Here is an 18,816-nt window from a genome sequence, read left to right as displayed (position 1 = left end):
CAATAGGACTGTTCTGCCCCAATAAGGATTATTTATATCTTAGTTGGGATCAATTACAAGGTACTGTTTTATTAGTACAGATTAAAAGGAAATCAGTTTTAAAATTCAAAATAATTTTATTAAAATGGAGTCTATGGGAGACGGGCTTTCCGTAATTCAGAGCTTTCTGGATAACGGGTTTCCGGATAAGGGATCCCATACCTGTACTTCCTTAGACATTTGTACTTCCTTCGATGTTTTCCTTATCTCCTTTTCCTGTATATTTCTTTTTAATGAATTATTTATCTAATGAATTGAGTATACAGAGCCCGGTTTAAACTTATTTGCTGTTACGACTCTATATAGCTAGGATTCCAATCGCTACTTATGATTATGTATCGCATAACTTTTGATTAAGCCCTTTGCCACACATTATGAAATAAGTGGATATAAATTACAATAACAAATGGAATTAACTATTCTGTAACTGCCTAAATCCGCCCCTAACGGAATGAATGAACATATAAGGAAACAATAGAGTTTATTTATTGCTGACATAATTGAAACATTATGCTATGTCTTTTTTTATACTCAACACTTGTTTGATATTTTTCTTTTTATCCTCAACCATTGTATTTGTATTTTTGTGTATATCACGTAATGGTACACGTCATGTATGCACGTCACAGCCTGTGTTTTCCCGCCACACTGAGTATTTACGTTTGGTTTCATTGCCTGTTTGTTAACTTTGAGAAAGGCTGCAGGAGTGGCCGAAACGTCAGTTCTTTGTTATACACCTAATAAATCACAAGATTTTGTCCTGTGTGAAGCAGCCCATTTTTGCTTTATCATATATATAAAAATATAAATAGCAAATATGTACCATGCTGTAAAAATATATAGTGTAAAATATATAGTGAATAATGTACCTATTGTAAAATATAGGAATATTATAAGTCCTAGAGGCGTTCCATGACCATATATCGAAGCCAAAGGCCGAGCGCTTTTATACAGGTGACTTATATTACATCACTAAGCCCAGATTATAACTGATGACATCGCTAAACACCACTTGTAAGGATATAATTCATAGGATATCAGGGCTCTTGTGTACTACATATATACAGTATATCAGGATGGTGTGCTAGATAAACCTCATACGTCCTATATCCCAGTGATGTCTAATGTGACCATTTACAAGCAGAAAGGGCACACTGGGCTATGTATTAGAAACACAAAAAAATAATGGAACATAACATTTTTTGTATTATAAGATGCCCAATAAGGGCACAAAGCCCAGAGCAAGGGTTATTTTTATTTATTTATGGCTTAGGTTCGTACTGCTTCCCATGGCCCAGCCAATTTACACTTGGGGGCACATTTACTAATCCATGAATCCAAATCACGAATGGGAAAAAATCGTATTGGAAACGAAAATTTCGTAAGATCGCAAATATCACGAAAATACTTCCGAAAAAATTGTATTAGTCACGATAATATCGTATTAGTGATCCGAAAGTCACAAAATTTTCGTACTGAACAATTGTAAACAGCAGTAAAACCTTTCCGATTTTTTCGTGCAAGCGTCCGAAAAAGTTGTGCACCGTATGAAAAAGTTGTGCGGACGCCGGAAAAAATCGGCAAAAATACGCTCGGAGCGTTCACATGAACGATCGAGCATTCGTGCTTTTGTAAATGTGCCCCTTGGAGATCCATTTATCAACATTCTCATTTTCATGGTTTTAGTGGTTTTTAAAACAACGGTTAAATTCACTTTGTCTAAAACCACGAATGCCAGTGATTTATTGAAACAGCATTTTAAAAAATGCACAAAAACCAGAAATGTTCACATTTATTTCAACAAAAACTGCACCTTTCAGGAAAAAGGGCCACTCATTTCTTGTGGGTGCCCTTTAATATTCATCAAGACAGAGACTAGAAGGTCCCCATACACGGTAAGATCCGTTCGCTTGGCGAGATTGCCAAGCGAGCGGATCTTCCCCCGATATCCCCACCTACGGGTGGGCGATATCGGGGAGCTTGAAGTTAAAAAAAAAAATAACCCTGGGGCCAAACGACCGGATTATGTAGGCGGCAATGGGGCAGTCGGTTCGGGGGCCACATCAACGAGCTGATGCGGTCCCCGATCGGACTGGATTTTCTAACCTGGCCGACCAATAGCTGGCCAATTTCAGGCCAGATATCGGTTGGCCAGCCTGCTCGTTTCTGCCCCTACACGGGCCGATAAGCTGCCCGTGTATGGGGACCTTTATTCAGTGGTGCACAGATCTCTGGGACTTGTAGTTCTGCAGCTTAGATGCAAGGAAATCATATTTTACTTCTTTTTATTTAATTTGTCTCTAATCTATATAAGTGTGTTATTAGGCACCAAACATTAGACAACCTCAGTTTCTAAAAATCCATGATAGTATCACATGAGTTTGCTATTAGTTATCCTTGCGCTAACATTCTAACAATCACAATCCTTCTTTTGATCACTGTTATTTCATTTATAGGACACAATTCATTGCTCTAACCAGACGTGCATTTAAACCACATATTGTAATGAAAGGAACCTATTTAGACTGTTTCTTTTTTAATACCCATTTGTGTTTTATCAAATAATGTTCAAAGTTAATCTTTAACATGATTATATTTATTTAATCTATTATTTGGTTAACAATGGAATTCCCGAAAGTTGTCATTGTAATGTATTAAAAAAATTAGTAGAAATACTATAATAATCTCAAAAATTCAAATGAAGACAATTTGCCAACTGAAACTGGAGGCTTCTACAGAAGTCAATGGTTGGTTAATATTCAATATTTAAGCTATTTTATAATTCAGGTGTTTTTTTAATACAGGTATGGGATTCATTATCAGCTGTTGTCATGTCAATGTTACAATATATTACCCACAAACAATTAGAAGACTCAGGATACTGGAATATTACGTAGGCCATTTGGCTTAGGTGCAAACTGATGAGTTATGGTAGCACCACCATATGCGGGTCACACACAGACAATTATAACATTAGGTCCACAGAGAACTTAACATGATTTTAAAGTTGCTAACGCTAATTGGAAACCTAATCTTCTGCTTCCACAGTTGCGATTTTTGTGCAGAAGGTGCACAAAAGTGTTTTTTGCTCACAATTCCAATGGTCAAGATTTCCCCTGTATTTGTTGTAGAATAGTGTCACTACTTGTGCATGGTATTAATAACAGCACTAACGTGCAATTTAGTTGGTGAAACACACTAGCAAAAATCAGGAACTACCACTATGTTTAAGCTGGTGATATTCCAGGGTCAACAAAAGCACTTGTGGGTCATCAGAATTCATCAGAAAAGCCAGGAGTGGTGCACTAGTGATGTGGCAAGCTGTTAGGAGCACTTAGGGGAGACAGTACCGTTGTGAGTGGCATCAAAATGTTCTCAATTTTGCATCCCTTTTAGCACTTTGCACTTGAGATAGTAATTGAGGTTGAAAAAACCTTTTGGTTGAACTGAAACCTGCCTATCTGCTAGATGACCCATAATGCTAAAAAACCCCATTAGAAGCCTCTACAATTTGTCTTTGGAAGGGGACATTTTTTTTCTGACTCCAAGAGGCCAATTAGGTCAGTCCCTGGATCAATTTTCCCTCTAAGCTGTGCACTCGTGCGTACGCACACAATTTTTGAGACAAAAGACTTAGGAGCCGATTCACTAAAGGTCGATAAAACGAGCGCTATTTATAGCATGCGTTAAAAATGTATCGCTTCTTACTTTTTTTGCGACTTAACACTCGATTCACTAAAAGGACAGGCGTCATAATTAAGACGCGATGTTCTTTGCGTTATTTAACTCGCAATGAAATATGTTCTTGCGTTATTTCGCTCCGTGTGCATTATTTTCCGCCACCGCGTGCAATATATTTGGCCAGGTGTGATATTTAGCGCACGATATTACGCACGTAACCATTACAGTGTACAGTTTTAAAAAGTCAGCACAAAATACATTTATGTGAACATAGCCAAGGAGAAACTAGAGGGAACATTGCCCTGGATCATCTTGTAGTAAGAACTAATTTCATTACCCCTTCATTTCTCACTTGCTAAAATGGCAGCTGACCCTTTTTGAAGCCATTGCATTTATATCCCTATTAGATACAAAAAAAGGGAAAATATACAAATGAATAGCACCCTAACAAGATCACATTTTGCTCCCCGGAACATCACACTAAATCCATATAAAGAAAGTCAGGATTTTACCATGACTGACAAGCAAATAGTCTGGAGGAGAAGAATTTCCGATTTCGCTCTGTTAATGGCTCAAGCCTCTTGAAATTATGGCCAGCTATAAAATTCAATGAAATGCTATTTTATTTCTCCTGGAGAAGATTACATTTTCTCGGGGATTCTGGGCTACTATTTGTCAGTGAGGCGTCAATTCAACAACACGTTGTGTCAAACAGTGAAATAAGGAGAAAATTAGAGAAGTCTGCCCATTAAGGTTAATTGATTTTAAAATACTCTATTATCCAAAGATGGCAACTAATTATTTCTTTCACGGCCCCAGCATGTTTCTGTTAAATGCATTAGTTGTTCAAAACTCATGACGGGCGGTAACGGAGCATAATCACAAGTACGCATTGTTTTAATTGGTAGATGCTTCACTTTATTCCTGATTATATTTGTAAAAGCCAACTTAAAGGGCAAGCTACTCCAAATAGGAGAAGAATATCATGCCAAAAGTTCTGCATGTGAACATTTCTTTACTGCAATAAAAAGAACAGGAGAAATAGGCAGTAATATAGCCTTTATGCAGTTAGTATAGTTTTATTCTATAGAATTGCACTGCCTTCTGAAACAGCATGCAGTAATACTAGACAGTTGATCAAGGCAATGAGCAAGAATCTTGCACAACAATAGCATTATATCAGAAGTGCTTATAATGGGACTTTGGGTACTTTTTCTACAGCTTGCTAAATAAAAAGCAAATGCTACAGTAAATTGCTTAAGTGAGTGGAGCCATAAAACAAATACATACTATATGCATGACGTTTGCCCAGGAGCAGTAACCAATAGCAACCAATCAGCAGTTAGCATTTACAAGTCACCTGTTTAAAAGCAAACATCTTATTGGTTGCTATGAGTTATTGCTCCTGGGCAAATGTAGTGCCTTTTATTACATGACCCCATAAATGTTTTATTACTGGTTTGTGAAGGTTTTTAAACATCCGAATCATTGCTTTCTCAATTCAGAATGACTTGTATTACAGCATGAATAAGTTGTTGTTTGCATCAGAGAAAATAATGGCTATAAAATATACATACAAAAAAAATTGTCAGCACTTTTTCTATCCTATGCTATAGCACCGACCAGTAGGAGCCCTTTGACCAACATTGGACTTGGACTAACCTACATTTTGGAGTTGACTGGCTGCAATGAATGATATACAGTAGTGATGAGCAAATCTATCCCGTTTCAGGCATAATGCAGCCCTGTACCTGACACCTGTACAAGGATTCCTTTGTATGTTGTACCTATAGGAGCTCAATGTTGTGTAATTGCAGGGGAAAGGGATATTCACCCACGCCCCACCTGTGTGTACCAAGATATGTGGTTTAACTGATACTAATACAGAATAGAAACATCAGACATTGTCATGAAAAAGATAATATACCAGAAACAATATAAAAGTATATTTTTAAAAAAGGAACTTTAATGATAGAAACTGTACTGGTTATGTACTCATATTTCAAAAATTATTAAAAAATGTTATGAAGCAAAAATGGTTAATAGATGTGAAACATCTATTTGCTTTATGGAAACATATATATTAATGGAACACCATGGTGTGCCAAAACATGAGCACTGTTTTATACTTTTTGCCACCTTGATAAATTAATACAGGGACACCCTATGGCAAATTTATAGAGCCCTTTGTACAGGTATGGGACCCATTATCCAGAATGCTCGGGACCAAGGGTATTCCGGATAAGGGGTCTTTCCGTAATTTGGATCTCAGTACCTTAAGTCTACTAAAAAATCAATAAAACATTAATTAAACCCAATAGGATTGTTTTGCATCCAATAAGGATTAATTATATCTTAGTTGGGATCAATTAAAAGGTTCTGTTTTATTTATACATAGAAAAAGGAAATCAGTTTTAAAATTCTGAATTATTTGATTAAAATGGAGTCTATGGGAGACGGGCTTTCCGTAATTCGGAGCTTTCTGGATAACGGGTTTCCGGATAAGGGGTCCGATACCTGTACTGGATCTTTATACTACAAGAGCAACTTATTTTATTGGCCCTACAATAGGCATCTTGATCTTATGTCCTAAGATTGCAACTTTACACTACGGGGCCCATTTACTTATGTTCAATTTTTTTTTTATTTTTACAAATTGTGGTTTTAATTGCTAAAAAATCATGGATTATACTAATAACTCTAAAACTTTACAAACACGTGATTCATTAAGCGAAAAACACAAAAAAACAAAACAAAACTACAGCATCTAAAAGCTGTTGAGGTCATGTAGAAATGAATGGGAGAGGCAAACTGAACAGTCATTATTATATTTGTGGTTTTAGAGGTTTTCTGGGTTTTTTTTTTTATTCGTAAGCACATGAAAATTCTTATAAAAAAAATTGTGATTTTTGTGTTCTTTTCATGCTGGGATCTTTTAATAAACAACTAGACATTCGTGGTTTTAGTGGAAATTTGTTTTTATGAGTTCAAAAAATTCTAATGTCAGAATATTGATAAATGGGCCTCTACAACTTATTGTGTACTAAGGTATAGGTGTTATGAACACACACCCTAAAATTACCACAAAGGAATGTCAACCAAGGACTACATACAGAAATATCCGAAAACCCATTATCCAGAAAGTTCCAAATTACGGAAAGGCCATCTCCCATAGACTCCATTATAAGCAAATAATTAAAATTTTTAAAAATGATTCCCTTTTCTCTGTAATAATAAAACAGTACCTGTACTTGATCCCAACTAAGTTATAATTACCCCTTATTCGGGGGCAGAACTGCCCTATTGGGTTTATTTAATGGTTAAATGATTCCCTTTTCTCTGTAATAATAAAACAGTACTTGTACTTGATCCCAACTAAGATATAATTACCCCTTATTGGGGGCAGAACAGCCCTATTGGGTTTATTTAATGGTTAAATGATTCCCTTTTCTCTGTAATAATAAAACAGTACCTGTACTTGATCCCAACTAAGATATAATTACCCCTTATTGGGGGCAGAACAGCCCTATTGGGTTTATTTAATGGTTAAATGATTCCCTTTTCTCTGTAATAATAAAACAGTACCTGTACTTGATCCCAACTAAGATATAATTACCCCTTATTGGGGGCAGAACAGCCCTATTGGGTTTATTTAATGGTTAAATGATTCCCTTTTCTCTGTAATAATAAAACAGTACCTGTACTTGATCCCAACTAAGATATAATTAATCCTTATTGGAGCCTACAATCCTGTTGGATTTAATTACAGTTTAATTAGCAGACTTAAAGTAGGAGATCCGAATAACAGAAAGACCCCTTATCCGGAAAACCCCATGGGATGGGGTCCCTTATTTGGAAACCCGTTATCCAGAAAGCTCCGAATTACAGAAAGCCTGTCTCCCATAGACTCCATTATAAGAAAATAATTCCGATTTTTAAAATGAATTTCCTTTTTCTCTGTAATAATAAAACAGTACCTGTACTTGATCCCAACTAAGATATAATTAATCCTTATTGGAGCCAAAACAATCCTATTGGGTTTAATTACTATTTCAATAATGTTTTTAGCAGACTTGGGGTAGGAGATCCGAATTACAGAAAGATAACAGGTCCCATACCTGTACAGCTTTTGACTGGGCAATGATAGTGCAAGAAACACCTAGGTTACAGGGGACCTGTCACCCTAAGAAATCATTTAAAATCCTATTTTATTGTGCTAGTCAGGCAGAATAAACTTTACTTACACTATATAGATTATTTAAATATTGTTTCCCTCCTTCTTTTGGAACCCACAAATACCAGCAAGCAGGTGGCAGCCAATCATGGAAGCTGTTATCAAGACAAATTTTGCAGCATCTCAAAATGATGTGTATGCGCCGAAAGGAGGACCTGATACACGTGCCCATGCACAGGCTATAGAATTATAGCCAATTAGGAGGGAGGGGGAATGTGAGAAGAGAAGTGACATCTAGGAAGTGCAGAAATGAAAGTGAAAGTGATTGTTGTGCCTGAGGCATAGAGGTGGGGCAGGCAATTTATGACTGACAGCTGAAATTTAGGTATAATAGGTATGAATGTTTTAATAAATAAGAATTTGGATTTCAAATGTTTAATTATATGGCTTTTAATGTTTGGGTGACAGGTACCCTTTAATTATATAAGGTAACCAATGCTATAAACAGTATGTAAATAATGCAGTATACTTACAGCTTACAAAATGAAATTGTGAAACATGAAACCCAAGTTCTTTTTTTAATTAAATCATCCATACCTGTTATAAATGTATTTAAAATCTGAGCTGTCAATCATATATTGCCTGCCCCGCCTCTATGCCGCAGGCCTAGAGGCGGGGCAGGCAATATATGATTGACAGCTCAGATTTTTTTAATTACAATTACTTTAACTTCCATTCAGCACTTCCAAGATATCACCCAGATGGAAAATGCATAAGATTTTGGGATGATACAAAGCTTGCTTTAATAACAGTGCCCACAAAATGGCACCAGCCTGCTGGCTGTGACTCTAAATCCCAAGACTGAAGGAAAGAAAATTTAAATAACTTATATAGTGTAATTAAACTTTATTTTGCTCAACTAACATGATAGAAAAAAATGTGGGATTATTTCTAAGGGTGACAGGTCCCCTTTAAAAAGAGTCTGATCCTTGTATTGTGGTAGTTTCCTCATTCCACACTGATCTACACATTGTTAAACTACAGCCTTTGACTATATGGGATGCTATAGTTTACCTTTCAATACACCCACAGGGCCGAAAGTTGGCTCTTCCTGACTTATATAGAAACCACATTATGTTATACATCAGCCTACACTATAAATACAACCACAGAGGAAGGCCAAAGAACATCTTGTTGCACCAGTGAAACTGGATAAACTGTTCTAGAGTAGTTGGCTTTGGCAGTTGTTTTTCCACCTGGATGTTAAAGGCATTGCGTTTGATTGGTATTCAATTATCTTCTTAAACTGCACAAACTGCAGCCAAGAAGCATTTTAAAACAATATTTGGTAACACGCAGACCGATAAGCTTTGTGCTTCCAAAAATGTCAGTTTCTAGGTCTACACTTTTCCAATTTGTTTTCATTCCTTTTATTTAGAACACCTACGATTTGGATCAGAATTCAGAAATGTGAATGGCCTTTGTTCATCACATTTATCTTAAGAAAATAGAATTTTCTAGTCAGGATAAGTGTTCATGTACCTGTGGTGCCAAATTGATCATAGAAACCTAATTCTTCAAGATAGATCTTTCCCTCAAGTCTTTCGAAAGCAATCAAATTATAGGCTAATTGGGAACATAAGCAGACGAATGACATACATAACAGATGAAATGCTAAAATGTTATGATTTAGTACTGAAATAAAGCCTGTAAGGGTTATAGTCTAGACAGCAAAATATTCTACCATTTATAAAGTGCAGTAAAAAAGGGGGAAAACCTTTTTACAAACTCAATAACAGGATCAATATTTGTGTATGTTAATATCAAATGATTCAAATTTCACAAAACTGTTCTCTCCTGGTGTCCCTACCTGACGTTTCCCCAGCCCTACCGGGCTCTTTGTTGCTCGGATGAAGGATGCTACAATGACCAAGTCCACCAGCAGAAGTGATGGGGACAGATTTACAGGTATGGGATCCATTAACCGGAAACCCATTATACAAAAAGTTCCAAATTATGGAAAGACCATCTCCCATAGACTCCATTATAAGCAAATAATTCTAATTCTTAAAAATGATTTCCTTTTTTTGCTGTACCTTGTATTTGATCCTAACGAAGATATACAGTAATCCTTACTGGAGGCAAAACAATCCTATGGGGTTAATTAATATTTAAATAATTTTCAACTAGCCTTAAGGTATGGAGATCCAAATTACAGAAAGAGCCCTTATCCGAAAAATCTCAGGTCCCGAGCATTCTGGATAACAGGCCCCATACCTGTACTCCTTGTATTATGAGACCATCATGTAACTGGAGGAGTCCCAAACCGGACTTGGATTTCTTACAATTGAGTGCTATTCTGATACCTACTGGGAGATGCTATCTTGCTCCCTTCCCATTGTTCTGCTGATTGGCTGCTGGGAGGTGCGTGATTTCACTCCAACTTGCAGTAAAGTGTGACTGAAGTTTATCAGAGCACAGGTCACATGGCTGTGGCAAAAAGGTAATCTCTTTTGGTGGATATAAATGCAGTGGTCTGAGTGGGCTAGTGCCTTTATACAGGCAAAGATTATTTATGATGGGTCTCTTTTGTCCTTGATGTTTGGCCCTTTCAAAGGGATAGGAAAAGCAGACAGGCCCATACATGTACTGAATTGGGATGTTTGCTAGTTAGCTTTCATCATTTGCTTATTGTTTTGATAGATATAAATGTAGCTGTTTCAATGACTTGGCTGCTGCCTTTGTATATGTTAAGGGGGGTGGCACGGGAAGAGCAGACAGCCCAAACATGGGGCTTTTGTTGCTTAGCTTTCATCGTTTTGTCCAATCAGTTAGTTGGAACTTTACCAGAAGCTTATCTACCATATGAAGAGGGTGGGGGGTCACACAAGCAGATGACAATACACAAATACCAGCAAGCAGGTGGCAGCCAATCATGGAAGCTGTTATCAAGACAAATTTTGCAGCATCCCAAAATGATGTGTATGCGCCGAAAGCAGCACCTGATACATGTGCCCATGCACAGGCTATAAAATTATAGCCAATTAGGAGGGAGGGGGAATGTGCAAATTAGGCCGCCTGCAACCAGACCCTCCAGTGCCCTGGCCTAGGCTCCCACTAGCAATACTTATTTCCCCTTACATCTCCTCCGGGACTGGGTCTGCTGCCAGTTTGCCAATGTGCAGTGAGCGTGGGGTAGTACTCATATTGTTTTTGTTGACCCTCTTCTTCGCTTACAGAGCTAGTTTACTGTTTTTCTTTTAAATAAATATTGAAAAACATATACCCCACTGATGCCTCAATCAATGTCATTTTATTGGTATTTATTTTGATTATTAAAACTTAGCAGTAGCTGCTGCATTTCCCACCCTAGGCTTATACTCGAGTCAATAAGTTTTTCAGTTTTCTTAGGTAAAATTAGGTACCTCGGCTTATATTCGGATCGGCTTATACTCGAGTATATATGGTATATATATATATAAACTTGAAATCTGTGTATAGAAATGACAAAATTTGACCCTTTCAGCTTCCCGTTACCAGTTCCTATAGAATTGTGTATTTTTCAAACTGTTATTCATTCACCCGGGAAGTTTGTTTGGTGTATGTTTCTTATCAGTTAAAAACACAAAACATATCCAATCATAATAAATCATCTTGTCCGAGTCTTTCAGGTCTGAGCTCTTGGGCGATCAATCAATCTGAGCCCTGCAATTCTCCTGTGAGAAGACAAAATACACGTAGAACCCAGTATATATTTAGGGCGCACAGGTAAGCTGTATCCCTGACCCAGGGAAGTATTCACAGAGCGAGGGACTAATAAGGACACCATATTAAATAAAGCTGCTGATTACTTTCCGAGTGAATGGACATATCTAACATCTGCCTTTAAGGCATAAAATGCCAGCCCCATGAATAACGGCCTTTCTGTGACATGCATTTGATCATTCGTTAAATGCTGCCATATAAAATATGAAATTTTACGTGTAAAGCTACAAATCCCCGGTCTGCTTTAAAAGGTCATTTGAAGCCTAAAAGAACTTGACATTTTCTCTTTAAACATCTGACTCGTTGGCCCAGAATTAACAAAGGCTTGGTGTAAATGACCTTCACACTTCCCTGTACAAAGTAGTGTCTGAGGGCCAGATTTCTGTGTGTCGGAAGAATAATTGTATTCTATGTGTGAATTTCTATCTTTAATGTGAGCGCCTTTAACCCAAACATGCAATTAACTTACAATGTAATGATATTTTACAGGCTAACCTAACAGTTTGGTTTTGCAATAGACTTTATATTAGTTAAAGGGGAAATGTCACCCAGACATAAAAAGCTGTATAATGAAAGTTCTTTTAAAAATTAAGCAAAAAAAACAAATTCATTTTTTATTAACACATCCCCAACCCCATTATAAAGCTATTTAAAAATCCCAGCTGTCAATCATATATTTTCTGCCCCACCTTAGACATAGAGGCGGGGCCGACAATTACTTTCACTTTCCATTCCGTACTTGCCAAGATGTCACCGCAGTTCTCACTTTCCCATTCTGGCACTTTTAGGGTGATACAAAGCTTAGTGCTAACAAAATGGCGCTGCTTTCTTCCTGCGATTGTGAATTGCAAGACTAAAAGGGAACAAGATTTATATAATTTATATAGTGTAAGTGAAGTTTATTTTTCTTGACAAACACAATAATAAATAATTTGGAATTATTTCTTAGGTCCCCTTTAAGAGGAAATAATTATATCTTTATCTATCTTCATTTGCATTTTTCACATTTGTTTTAAAGCTATACTGACGTGTTGCTATTAAAGACTGTGGGGCTCATTTATATCCACTGGGCAAATTTGCACCTGGGCAGTAACCCATGGTAACCAATTACATGTTTGCTTTCATTAATCAACCTGCAGATAGAAAAACATTCACTGATTGCATTGGTTGCTATGGGTTACTGCCCAGGTGCAAATTTGCCCATTGTTTATAAGTGAGACCTAGTTTTTATAAGATACAGAGTTACTGTTTCATTTATATTGAATGATACCCATAAATTAAAAATATAAATGTTTATTCATAGGTTATACTTTCAGCTACTTGGTGGAGAATGCGGAGTAAACTAAAAGCAGAGATTACTCTGTATCATGTACCTCAGGCAGAAGGCTCATCTTGATTGGAGGGATTTGAAGATATGCAGCCTCTCCTACACCCCCACACCACAATCACTGAGGGTTGCAACAGGACTGTAACCAGTGGAGGAGTGGCAGCAGCGTCAGAGAAAAGTTCCAGGGATCAATGTGGAATCAGAAGGCAGAAATCATTTTCAGTCAGGCAGAAGGTCAATGCAGGCAGCAAAGATTGAATAATTTAAACATTTTAAAATAATTTCAAAGAAGAGACAATGTTTTAGGGGCGTTACCCTTCATCAGGTGACCTGACAAAGGTGTACCCCCCCTGAAAGATTGTGTGCTTTTTAAAATAATGAAGCAGAGGGGCTAGTCCCTGTTTGGAATGGCCTTGTGTGCTGGTAATCCTTGATTTATTTAAAAAACAGTAGGGAGTACCCTTTCCTGAAATACTGAGCACAAGCGGAAGATACAGAGTACTTGGTGTTCATATGGAACGTGGGCTGAACTGACTAGATTATTACTTAACTTTTTTTTAGTAGCTAAAACATATCAAAACAAAACATCAGAAATAGTCCTCTATTGTCATTTATGCCACCTAAGAGCTCATTCAGGCATTTTTCATAGAGGGCAATAGTGGGTGTAACCTGTGGCCCTAAGAAAAAAAGGCTTTCACCAGTTTGGATTTATTTCACAGATTTTGAGATTGCTGTATGGTACGTGTGTTTTATAGAATATATTTTTATACACATTTTATATTTATATATCCTCCCCACCACATATATATATATATATATACATATAAATGAGAAAGGGATGTGAGCTTGAAACCTGTAGTGGTTCACAATAATACATTTAATTGCAGCATGGGTATGACATGGCTATGACTTTAGGCTTTCTCAGTTTCTTTTTGTATTATTGGTCTCACTCATGCTTGCTCAACCTCTTTGTATTTTTTTCCACTAGTGTCTAATCACTAATATTTTGATTGCCTGACCCATGCTCTAACTGGTCTGAGCTCTACTAGATGTGTTCTGCCTTACTGCCCATGTATTATTCTCTGCTTGACTCTACTTGAATGCTTCCCCTACTCTCTATACTTACCGACCTGCTGGCAAATTAGACTTTCTCTGAATGATTTCCCATGACTCAGGGATTTTGCCATCTAAACCTTCTTTGTCTACATCTCTTGTTCATCTTGTCTTATTCTGTTTGTCATATATGTGATTTATTATTCAAAAAATCTGAATGCAAAAAAACAAAGTCATGTAGAAGTCAATGGCAGGTGTCCCTTTTACAACTGGAAGATCTTTATTTGCTTTGTGGTTTTAGAGGGTTTCGGGTCTTTTTGATGCTTGCATTTGCGTGACAATATGAAAAGGTTATGGTTTTCTCGTTATTTCCACGTCTTTTTTCGGTCATGCTTTGTCAATTTGGATCTTTTGATAAATGACTGATATACGTGAAAATGAGTTTAGTTGTGATTTCAAAAAAACCAAAACTAAAATTTGGATAAATGGCCCTCTAAAACCACCAGACATCATTGGAGCCAACTATTTTAGCAGTCTTGTCATATCCTTCTAGTTTAACTACAGTACCTTGGAGCACATTCCATTATTAGACTTTACCCTAAGGGGGAGATTTACTAATCCACAAATCCGAATCCCGAAAGGGAAAAATTCGGATTGGAAACGAAAATTTTGCTGTCTTTTAGTCGACATCGCGACTTTTTCGTATTTGTCGCGACTTTTCCGTCACCGCCACGACTTTATCGTATTTTGCACAACTATTTTGTCGCCGTCGCAATTTTTTCATATTGAGCGATTGTAAACGGCGGAAAAACCAATCCGATTTTTCAGACAGCGACGAAAAAGTCGTGGAAATTATACAAGAAAGTCGCGACGGCGACGAAAAAGTCATGGAACATACGAAAAAGTCGCGACGGCAACAAAAACGTCGCAAAAATACCGATCATTACGAAAAAAGACGCCTTCGGACCGTTCATGGATTAGTAAATCTCCCCCTAAGAATTCTTTTCAAAAGGAAGCTTCATCAGCAGAATGCAGACATGAAAGACATAGCTGCTGTCTAGTGTCCCATATATATATTTTCATCATATATACAGTTATGAAAAATTATTATTATTGTTGCTTTTTTAATACAGGAACTTCCAAGGTTGAAAATGTATGCAGCACTAGTTATTAGTGTTATATAACAATAAACAATAACAACAACGCTGGTGTAATTAATGTCAAATAAAGTGTATTATGAGCCTCAAGTTAATTGCATATATTTTACTAAACTCAAAAATGCACAACAGAAAGGCAATCATTAATAAAAAAAAGGAGAGAACATTTCAAAAAAATAAATCCAAGGTGAGGGCTCTATTTTATTTGCTTTCTGTCATTGTTCAGACATTATATATTGATCACTGTCAGACAAATTGCGCCATTGGGATTCGGTGAGGGATAGACGATAGGGATAGTTGGCTTGACCTCTCTTATACACCACTCATGTAATGCCTCAGTTCCATAAATGTCCTTTAAAAATAGTGGAAATCATTTCATACTTCAGTTGTTGGTCTCAAAAATGATGAATGCACATGGTAATAAAAACAGCTAGATGGGAATAGTTGCACTCCAGACAAACTGCTGTACATCGTGTGCCATTTTGTGAATAATGAATCATCTAGGCAGCTTTTATGAAAATGTAATTACAATAGCAGTAGACATGCATTTTATTGACATTTATAGTGTGTCTTATATACTATAGCCATCTCTAGTGGCACTGCAGAGGTGGAAGCATGCATTAGTCAATGTATTTCATAGGCATGCCACAGTACGGTTATGTGCATAAAACATCCCCAGTGCTTTCAATTCTTTATGCCTTATTTGATATATATATATATATATTTTTTTTTTTTAAGTTGAATAAACGAAGAGCAAAAAAAAAAAGATGATTACAGATTAACCTTTCAGCCTCTTTGACCTTGAGTTGCATATTGCATATTAATGGCACTTCTGATGGAGTGTGAGAGTTAGATAGATTTCCATTGGTGCAGGAGGCTGGTACTGAGGAAGCACACCAATAACTTGGGAGGACCCCTTTGCAACATTCAAGATATCATTGACTCTCTTTTGTTTTATGCAGGAGACCAGTGGCCGTTCATTACTGTATATACTCGAGTATAAGCCTAGTTTTTCAGCACCCAAAATGATGCCTCAATCAATGTCATTTTATTGGTATTTATTTTGATTATTAAAACTTAGCAGTAGCTGCTGCATTTCCCACCCTAGGCTTATACTCGAGTCAATACGTTTTTACAGTTTTCTTAGGTAAAATTAGGTACCACGGCTTATATTCGGATCGGCTTATACTCGAGTATATACGGTATATTGACTGAAATTGGCAGGTGATTGGAAGTATAACAAAACAATATACTCACTCAACAGCTCTTTTTCTGGTAACTGTGGGCTACTGCTGTGCTGCAATACATTTCCCCTGGACCAGCATCCTCTGTGACACCTTGGGCGAGAGCATGTAAAATAGTTTGCTGATTTTATTACTGTTATTACATGCTCAAATGCAGAGGATGATTGGCCACCGGAAGAGTATGGCAGCCTGGTGCTGAGAAGAAACGTACCCTAGCCCAGGACCATCAGAAAACTTAGCAGCCCCTATGATTCTAACTTTCCTTGTCTTTAATCTAATAAATCTTGAAATTGTTTGCATTTGCCCCTTAATAATGAAAAAACACAATTATGTTTAGGTATTTCAATCAGTATTGATTCAGTATTTTCTTATCCTTCTTTAATTTTGGAGCATTCTGTTGTTTTCTTTAGCATACGCAAAACATATTTCTATTTGTACTTGATCTGTATTGGTTTATGAATCAGACCCAGAAGCTGCAACATTTCGAACAGACTTGCAGACAAAAAATGTGTCCATCTCTTCTTAAGTGCAAGGGACCCTGATATTCAATATGTATCTATCATGACATAAATATACCATCTGCAAAAGCAAAACAGACACTATTAGACGTTAAAGGAAGCCTTGAGGGTCAGGCCAAATGACAAAATCTCTCATGGTACCAATGCTGAAAATTAAATTGTTGATCCCCTGGGGCAGTGGTTGCCGAATGTTGCAGCCTGCCTCCTCTAAGGTGGCCCAAAGTGGTGATGGGAGGCCCATGCAATGCCCCAGTACTAGTGAAATATGAGGATTAGTGATGGGCATGGATCCGCGGCGTTTCACCATTGGATTGTTTCACGAAACGGGTGATAAAATTTTCTGCTTAAAAAAAAGTCAACTTTTTTTTTTTGACACGCCACATTTTCTCTGTTTAGGCACAGATTTGCTCATCACTACTGAGGATGCTATTTTTCAATATGAGAAAAAATTTACATTTATTAAAACTCATTTACTAAAACTCTAAAAAAAATTTAAATTTTCAAACTCGACTAAATTCATGTCCTCGAATGTCAAACATCTACTAAAAAACCTGATAGGAAAAGTCCGACTTTTTTTTAAGCGACTTTTATTCTACCGAGAAAAAAAAAACTCGATGGCCCCTAATTGTAAGTTTGCTAGGATTATTGAAATTGATGGGTAGAACATGATTTTACTGCATTCTAACTGTTTTCACATTTTTACGCAATAAGGTTTTTGAGATTCAAGTTTTTAATAAATAAACACACGTTTGAGATTTTCAAGTTTTATTTGAATTAGAAAAATACTCAAAAATTATTTATCTTTAATAAATTTGTCTCTTAGTCAGTATTTTTACCATATTTAAAACTCAGTGCAATACTTGATACTACATATCACATGGGATATACAGGTATGGGACCCGTTACCCAGAATGCTCGGGACCTGGGGTATTCTGGATAAGGGGTCTTTCCGTAATTTGGAAAGTCTACTAAAAAGATTATTTAAACAGTAATTAAATCCAATAGGATTGTTTTGCCTCCAATAAGGATTAATTATATCTTAGTTGGGATCAAGTACAGGTACTGTTTAATTATTATAGAGAAAAGGGAATCATTTAACCATTAAATAAACCCAATAGGGCTGTTCTGCCCCAATAAGGGGTAATTATATCTTAGTTGGGATCAAGTACAGGTACTGTTTTATTATTACAGAGAAAAGGGAATCATTTAACCATTAAATAAACCCAATAGGGCTGTTCTTCCCCCAATAAGGGGTAATTATATCTTAGTTGGGATCAAGTACAGGTACTGTTTTATTATTACAGAGAAAAGGGAATCATTTAACCATTAAATAAACCCAATAGGACTGTTCTGCCCCAATAAGGGGTAATTATATCTTAGTTGGGATCAAGTACAGGTACTGTTTTATTATTACAGAGAAAAGGGAATCATTTAACCATTAAATAAACCCAATAGGACTGTTCTGCCCCAATAAGGGGTAATTATATCTTAGTTGGGATCAAGTACAGGTACTGTTTTATTATTACAGAGAAAAGGGAATCATTTAACCATGAAATAAACCCAATAGGGCTGTTCTGCCCCCAATAAGGGGCAATTATATCTTAGTTGGGATCAAGTACAGGTACTGTTTTATTATTACAGAGAAAAGGGAATCATTTAACCATTAAATAAACCCAATAGGACTGTTCTGCCCCCAATAAGTGGTAATTATATCTTTCTAAAAATGTGAATTATTTCATTAAAATAGAGTTTATGAGAGATGGCCTTTCCGAATTCGGAACTTTCTGGATAACGGGTTTCCGGGTAAGGGGTCTGATACCTGTATATAAAACTCCTGTACATTGCAGTAATAGTACAA

This window comes from Xenopus tropicalis, chromosome 6 (assembly GCF_000004195.4).
Source record: "Xenopus tropicalis strain Nigerian chromosome 6, UCB_Xtro_10.0, whole genome shotgun sequence".
NCBI lineage: Eukaryota > Metazoa > Chordata > Amphibia > Anura > Pipidae > Xenopus > Xenopus tropicalis.
The sequence above is the reverse complement of the archived record's forward strand: the minus strand, read 5'-3'. Positions refer to the sequence as shown.